The following is an 8,421-nucleotide window of genomic DNA, read 5'->3' as shown; positions in this document are numbered from 1 at the left end:
CCTGTTAGACCTATGAGTGCAAACATATGGTATCTGTCCTTCTCCGCCTGACTTATTTCGCTTAGCATGACACCCTCAAGGTCCATCCACTTTCCTACAAATGGCCAGATTTCATTCTTTCTCATTGCCATATAGTACTCCATTGTTTGTTTAAAAAAATAAAGAAATAAAATAAAAGTTGCACGTATCATGCCCCTTTTAACATTATAGGATGCATTTCTATAAGCAAGGAATGAATATTCTTACCTAGCCTCAGTAGGATGACCAAAATCAGGGAAGTTAACATTGACACCATGCTGTTACCCGATCTACAGACCTAACTCAGATTTCACTTATTGTCCTAACACTGCCCTTAAAGCAGAAGAAAATCCAGACCAAGAGTGCATTCAGTTGTCAAGTGTTTTTGGTTTCACAGGAACCGCCCCCAAGTCTTTGTTAACTTGGACCCTTTTGAAGAGTACCTGCCAGTTGATTTGCACAATGTCCCTGAGTCCGAGGCCGTCTGCTGTGTCCTCCTGTTTAGAGTCCTGTGGGGCCCTTTGGCAGTAACACCCTGCAGTCGATGCTGAGCTCTTCACAGTGTGCTGCTTAGGAAGTCCTGCGGCCCGTTAGTCCCTTTCTGGCAAAGTGAACTCTGATCCTTTATTCTTTTGGCAAATAAGGGTTTGTGGGGAGATTGACTGAGAAGATGTAAATATCCTGCCTCTCCTCAAATTGGGCCCCACCACTTTTAGCATGCAAACAATGTCCTTTCAGTTGGCCTTCTAGACTCATCCCCTTGAGGAAGCAGCTTTGAGAGCCAGCTCAGCACGGCCCAGCATTTCCATGTTGCAGCGCAATGAGTGCTGAGCTCACTGAGAGCCCGAGCTCAGTAAGTAGCTCTTGAATGCCTGACACTTTGGTAAAATGCCGGCCACCACTGCAGGAGCAGACAGCAGAGTGTCGTGGGAAGGTGGAGGCACCTCAGCCTGGAGCCAGTGCGTCAGTGCATTAGAGGCCGTGCATCTCAACATTCACCAGAACTTTCCTGATGACAGAGAAAATAAAGGATGTCTTAGTTACTTACTGCTATATAAGAAGCCACCACAAAATCCAGTGGCTTGAAACCATAGCAGTGTGTTTTCTGGGTGTTGCTCTTCGCATGATGTTGACCAGGGCACTGGGCCAGCTGCTGTCATCTGGGAGCTCAGCTGGAGCCGCTGGCCAGTGGTCTCAGTTCTCCAGTCCATGTGGGCCACTGCACATATTTGCTTGGGCTGCGTCATGCCATGGTGGCTATGTTCCAAGAAGGAACATTCTTCCAGCACTCCGGGAGGGCAAACCCCAGCTGGAAATGCTTACAAAGCCTCTACCTGCAACATGCTTCCAGCAGCCCCATTGGCTGGAGCCAGGAACATGGCCAAGCGCCTAAACCATGTGGGAAGGCTTCACAAGGGACAAACACCAGGATACGTGGTTCATGAGGGAGGCCGCCAAGTATAGTCAACCACAAAGGGCTTTTATAGAAAAATCATCTGAAGTTCTAATACCTTGATGTGGCCGCCCCACTTGGAATGGTTCCGCTTTGAGGCAACTGGATGGGCCAGAGCTGGTGGGCACCTTGTCCATGCTAGGAGTGCTAGGGCAGCACGACTCAGTAGCCAGAGTGTGGGAGCCCTGGGCGGCCTATTTCTTGTTTTGTTTATTGGCCAGTTTGTAAAAAAAAAAAAAAAAAAAGAGTGGGGCTGGAAGGGTAAGACAGTCCCAGACAGACTTGAGGTGAGGGGCTTCTCTCTGCCCCTCAGGCTGTGTTCTCCTCAGGATTGGGAAAGACCTGCCCTTGTGCCCATCCCAACCCCCATTTAAGTTACCTCTACCCCCCACTTAAGTGTTATTAAGGTATAGCTTAAATACTGTAAAATTTGCCAATTTCCAGGACACAATTTAGTGATTTTTAGTAAAATTATAGAGTTAGGCAATCATCACCAAACCCAGTCTTAGAGCACAGGGGCCAAAACACTCCCTGGAGCCTCTCTGTGGCCAGACCCCACTCCTACCGCCGGCCCCAATCTCTACAGATTTACCTTTTCTAGACATTACATGTCAAACGACCTTTTTTTTTTTCTTGCATCTCCTAAGAGTTGGCTTCTCTAACCCAACAGGGCCAATCGCCATAGAAATTTTAGTATAAATCTTCCAAAGCCTTTTCTTTGATGCACATCATAGACATGCCCTTGCAATACATTTTTATTTCTCTCCATACACTACTTTTTAGAACAAATTGTGGTCAAATTGTATACATTGTTCTATAAGGCATTTAATTTTAATTTTTTTCTATTTTCTGTAGATGATCAGAAATAGCATTCAAAGTTATCAAACATTATTTATTTATTTATTTATTTATGTTTTTTATTTATTTTTGAGAGACAGAGAGAGACAGCGTGAACAGGGGAGGATCAGAGAGAGGGAGACACAGAATCTGAAGCAGTCTCCAAGCTCTAAGCTAGCTGTCAGCACAGAGTCTGATGTGGGGCTCGAACCCACTAACCATGAGATCATGACCTGAGCCAAAGCCGGACGCTTAACTGACTGAGCCCCTCAAACATTGTTTTAAAAATGTCATGTATGAGGATACCCGGGTGGCTCAGTCGGCTGATCATCAGACTCTGCATTTTGGCTCACATCATGATCTGAAGATCATGGTATCGAGCCCATGTAGGTCTCTGCATTGAGCATGGAGCATGCTTGGTATTCTCTCTCTCCTTCTGCCCCTCCTCCCCGGCTCATGCTTGCTCACTCTCAAAAAAACCAAACCAAACCAAACAAAAACACATCATATATGATAAAATTGTATTCCATTATAGAAGTGTAACATAAGTTAATAAATGCCCCTTGTTTCCAATTTCTCTATTGTAAACAATAATGCATTAAACACTCCTGGAGCTAGATCTGGAGGCACATGCATGACTGTTTCCTTAGAACATAGTCCTAAAAGTGGAATTGCTGAATTAAAGGAGATACAATGTCTTGAAGTATAATCAGTAGAAATCATAATCATGCCTATTTTTACTGAGTGTTTCTGATGTGCAAGTGCCATTCTAAGAGACTTGAACAGCTTGAAAACTTAATCACCATAGCTCACTGAAGTACACACTATCATGATTCTAATTTTTCTCAGGGGTAAAAAAACTGAGGCACAGAGAAGTTATTAACTTGCCCCAAATCTTACAGCCTGGCAGAGCCTGGCAGTCTGACTTCAGAACCTTTACTTTTAACCACACAAATAATTTCTTTAATTTATAATTCAACCTACTGTTTTATAACTACAGTCCCTTCTCTTGTTACTGTTGAATAGACAACTTGTAAGATTTAAGAAGAAATTCCAGAGCAAAGTTGAAAAACTTGTAACTCATTTTCAAAGTTTGCTACAAAGCCACAGTGATCAAGGGAGCGTGGTGATAGCTAAAGGGCAAATAATATTGGACAATGGAATAGAAATGAGAACCCAGAAATAAACCTTACATTTATAATCAAATGACCAACGAGAAAGAAATGATCTTTTTAGTAAATGGTGCTGGGACAAGTGGATATTTGCATGCAGAAAACTAAATTTGTACTCCTACCTCACACCACACAAGAATTAACTCAAAATATATCATAGACCTAAAGTGAGAACTAAAACTATAAAGTACCTAGAAAGAAGTAAACCATGATCTTGAGTTAGGCAACAGTTTTTCTGAGATACAAAAACCAAAAGTACAAATGATAAAAGGAAAAATAGATAAATTTAACTTAATCAAAATTTAAAACATTTACACTTCAAAAGGCACCATCTAGGAAGTAAAAAGGCAACCCACAGACCAGGAGAAAATACTTGGGAATCGTGTATCTGATAAGATACTTCTATATCGAATATATACAGAACTCTTAGTACTCAACAATAAAAGGACAAATAGCTGCCCACATGAGTTCATTGGTGAATCCCTCAAAGTAGGGAAGAAATGATACCAACTTTCTACAGTCTCTTCCAGAATATAGAAGCAGAAGGAATACTTCCTAACTCTTCCATGAAGCCAGTGTCACCCTCAAACTAATAACAGACAAAGACATTCACAAGAAAAGTACTGACCAATTTGATTTCTCATGAACATAGATGCAAAAATCCTCAGTAAAATATTTACAAATTAAATTCAATGATTTGTAAAAAGAATTAAACACCATGACCAAACAGGATTTATTTCAGGTATGCTAGATTGGTTCAACATTAGAACATCAATTAATGTAATCCATCAGATCCACAGGCTAAAGAATAAAAATCACATGACCATATCACAAGATACAGGAAAGAACATGTGACAAAAGCCAGTGTGCATTGATTATAAAAAACCCTCAGAAAATAAAACCAAAAACCAACTCTCAGCAAAGTAGGAATAGAGGGAAACTTCTTCAACTTGATAAATTACTTCTACAAAAAATCTACACCTAAGCATCATACTTAATGATGAGAAACTAGAAGCTGTCCAGCTAAGATCAGGAATAAGGCAAGGATATCCTCTCTTACCACTCCTTTTAACATTGTGCTGGAGGTTCTAGCTAATGCAATAAGACAAGAAAGTGAAATAACAGATACACAGACTGGGAAGGAAGATATAAAACTCTGCAGATGACATGATTGTCTATGCAGAAAATCTGAAAGAATTGAACCAAAAAATTAGAACTAATAAGCATACAGCAAGATTAGGGTGCAAAGTTAGTATACAAAAGTCAATCACTTTCCTATATGCCAACAATTAACTAGTGGAATTTGAAATTAAAAACATAATGCCATTTACATTAGCATCCAAAAAACTTGTAATACTTGGGTATAAACCTAACGAAATCTATACATATATACATATACAAGATCTATATGAGGAAAGCTACAAAACTCTGATGAAAGAAGTCAAAGAACCAGTAAATGGAGAGATATTTCATGTTTGTGAATATGAAAACAATATTATCAATAGGTCATTTCTTTCAAACTTGATGTATAGATTCAAGGCAATTTCAATCAAAATCCCAGCAAGTTATTCTGTGGATATTGACAAACCAATAATAAAGTTTATAGCTAAAAGACTTAGAATAGCCAACACAATATTGAAGGAAATGAACAAAGTTAGAGGACTGACATTGACATTACCCAACTTCAAGACTTACTATAAAGCTACAGTAACCAAGACAATGTGGTATTGGTGAAAGACAGACAAATCGATAAATGGGACAGAATAGTGAACCCAGAAACTTTCTTTCCCAAAGAAGCCAAGGCAATACAGTGGAGAAAACATAGCCTTTACAACAAATGGTGATGAAACAGTTAGATGTCCATATTAAAAAAAAAAAAAAGAACCCAGATCATAGACCTAAATGTAAAACACAAAATTATAGAAGTCCTAGAAGATAGCATAGGAGAAAATCTAGATGACATTGGGGATGTGATAACTTTTTATTTTAATTTTTTATTATTTTTATTTTTATTAAAAAATTTTTATGTCTTTATTTTGAGACAGAGAGAGAGACAGAGAATGAGCGGGGGAGGGGCAGAGAGAGAGAGGGAGACACAGCATCTGAAGCAGACTCTAGGCTCTGAGCTGTCAGCACAGAGCTCGAACCCATGGACTGTGAGATCATGACCTGAGCTGAAGTCAGATGCTTAACTGACTGAGCCACCGAGGAACCCTTATTTTTATTTTTAATACTTATTTTTGAGAGAGAGAGAGAGAGAGAGAGAGACTCAGAGTGCGAATGGGGCAGGGGCAGAGAGGGAGACACCAAATCCGAAGCAGGCTGTCAGCACAGAACCCAACATGGGGCTTGAATCCACGAATCGTGAGATCATGACCTCAGCTGAAGTCGGACGCTTAACTGATGGAGCCACACAGGATGCCCGTAATAGCTTTTTAAATACCACGCCAAAGTCACCATCCATGAAAGGAAGATTTGGTAAGCTGGGCTTTATTAAAATTAAAAACTTCTGCTCTATGAAAGCTACTGCCAAGAGATTGAAAAGACAAGCGGCAGACTGAGAGGAAATCTTAGCAAATCATGAATCTGATAAAGGACTTAAAATTCTACAATAAGAAAATGAACAATTGGATTTTAAAAATGGTGGAAGACCTGGACATCCCACTGAAGAAGATATACAAAGAGCAAATAAACATATGAAAAGATGTTCCACATCATGACGTCAAGGAAATGCAAATGAAACAACAATGAAATACCAATACACATCTATTAAAAAGGCTCAAATCCAGAACACTGACGACACCAGTGCTGGTGTGGATATGAAATGACAGGCACGCTCTCTCACTGCGGGTGGAAATGCAAAGTTGTACAGCCACTTTGGAAGACAGTTTGGCAGTTTCTTCCCAAACCAGATATAGTTTCACCATATCATCCAACAATCATACTCCTTCATATTTACCCAAATTAAGGTGACAATTTATATCCACATAAACCTTTATTCATATATGCCAAAACCTGGAGGCAACCAAGATGTCCTACAGTAGGTAAATGGAAGAAAACTGTGGCATATCCAGATAATGAAATATTTTCAGCACTAAAGAGACATGAGTTATCAAGCATGAAAAGACATGGGGGGGGGGTGCCTGGGTGGCTCAGTCGGTTAAGCCTCCGGCTTCAGCGCAGGTCAGATCTCACATTCGTGGGTTCAAGCCCCGTGTCAGGCTCTGTGCTGACAGCTGGCTCAGAGCCTGGAGCCTGCTTCAGATTCTGTGTCTCCTTCTTTCTGCCCCTTCCCCTCTCATGCTCTGTCTCTGTATCAAAAATAAATAAAACATTAAGAAAAATTTTTAAAAAAGACATGGGGGTAACATAAATATATATTAGTAAGTGAAATAAGCCAATTGAAAAAGGCAAGATACTATGTAATTCCAACTAGGTGACATTCTGGAAAATAGCAAAGCTGTGGAACCAGCACAGGGATCAATGGTTTCTGGGGGCTCGTGGAAGAGGGAGGAATTATTAAGCAGAGCACAGAGGATTTTTAGAGTAGTGAAAATACTCTGTATGATAGTATAATGATGGATATAAGTCATTATACGTTTGTCCAAATCCATAGAATTCACAGCAAGAATGAGCCCTAATGTAAACTATGGACTTTGGAGGATAATGATGTGTCAGTGTAGGTTATCCTATAACAGATATACCACTCTGATGTGGGATGTTGATAATGGAGGGAGGCTATGATATGGGGCAGGGGTATCATATCATAAACAGAAACGCTGTACTTCCTGCTTAATTCTGCATGAGCCTAGAACTGCTCTTTAAAAAAATCAAACTTATTTTTATTCTTTTAATGTTTATTTACTTTTGAGAGAGAGAGACAAAGACAGAGCATGAGCAGGAAAGGGACAGAGAGAGGGAGATAGAATCGGAAGCAGGCTCCAGGCTCTGAGCTGCTAGCACAGAGCCTGACGCAGAGCTTGAACCCATGACCACCAGATCATGACCCAAGTAGAAGTTGGCCACTTAACCCACTGAGCCATCCAGGTGCCCCAAACCTATTTTTATTTTTTTTAAATGTTTATTTAATTTTCAAGAGAGAGAGAGCATGTGTGTGAATTGGGGAGGGACAGAGATACAGGGAGAGAGAGAGAATCCCAAGTAGGCTCCATGCTCTCCTGGCACAGAGCCCAATGCCAGGCTTGATCTCATGAACCGTGAGTTCATGACCTGAGCCAAGATCAAGAGTTGGACACCCAACTGACTGAGCCACCCATTTGGCCCTTGAATCTATTCTTAAAAAGACAAACAGTCCATTTAAAAAATGGGCAAAGGATTTTAAGAGACAGTTCTCTGAAGAAGATATACAAATGGCCAATAAGCACATGGAAAATGCTCAACATCATTAGCCATTAGGGAAATTCAAATTATACTCACCAGCATGACTTGAATCAAAGAAACATAATCCGTGTTGGCAAGCCTGTGCAGAAATTGCAGCTCTCGTACAATGCTGATGGGAACGTAAAATGGTGCAGTCACGTTGGAAAACAGTTTGGCAGGTTTTCCAAATGTTAAACATGGAATTGCCATATGACTCAGCAGTCTCCTCCAGAGAAATGAAAACATATGTCCACACAAAGACTTGAACACCAATGTTAATTCCAGCATTATTCAGAATAGTCCCCAGATGGAAACAATCCAAGTGTCGGTCAACTGATAAACGGACGAACAAATACGGTATGTGCATACAACGGAATATGACCGAGCAATAAAAAGGAGCAAAGCACTGATAAATATTCCAACATGGATGAAACAGCCTGCATGAAAGCATTTCAAAACATTATGTTCACTGAAAGAAGCCACACACAAAAGAACACATACTGCATGATTCTTTTATAGGAAATATGTAGAGAAGGCAAATATATGGAGACAGAAACACTA

The sequence above is a fragment of the Suricata suricatta genome, chromosome 12, assembly GCF_006229205.1.
Source record: "Suricata suricatta isolate VVHF042 chromosome 12, meerkat_22Aug2017_6uvM2_HiC, whole genome shotgun sequence".
Lineage (NCBI taxonomy): Eukaryota > Metazoa > Chordata > Mammalia > Carnivora > Herpestidae > Suricata > Suricata suricatta.
Note: the sequence above shows the minus strand (reverse complement) of the source record.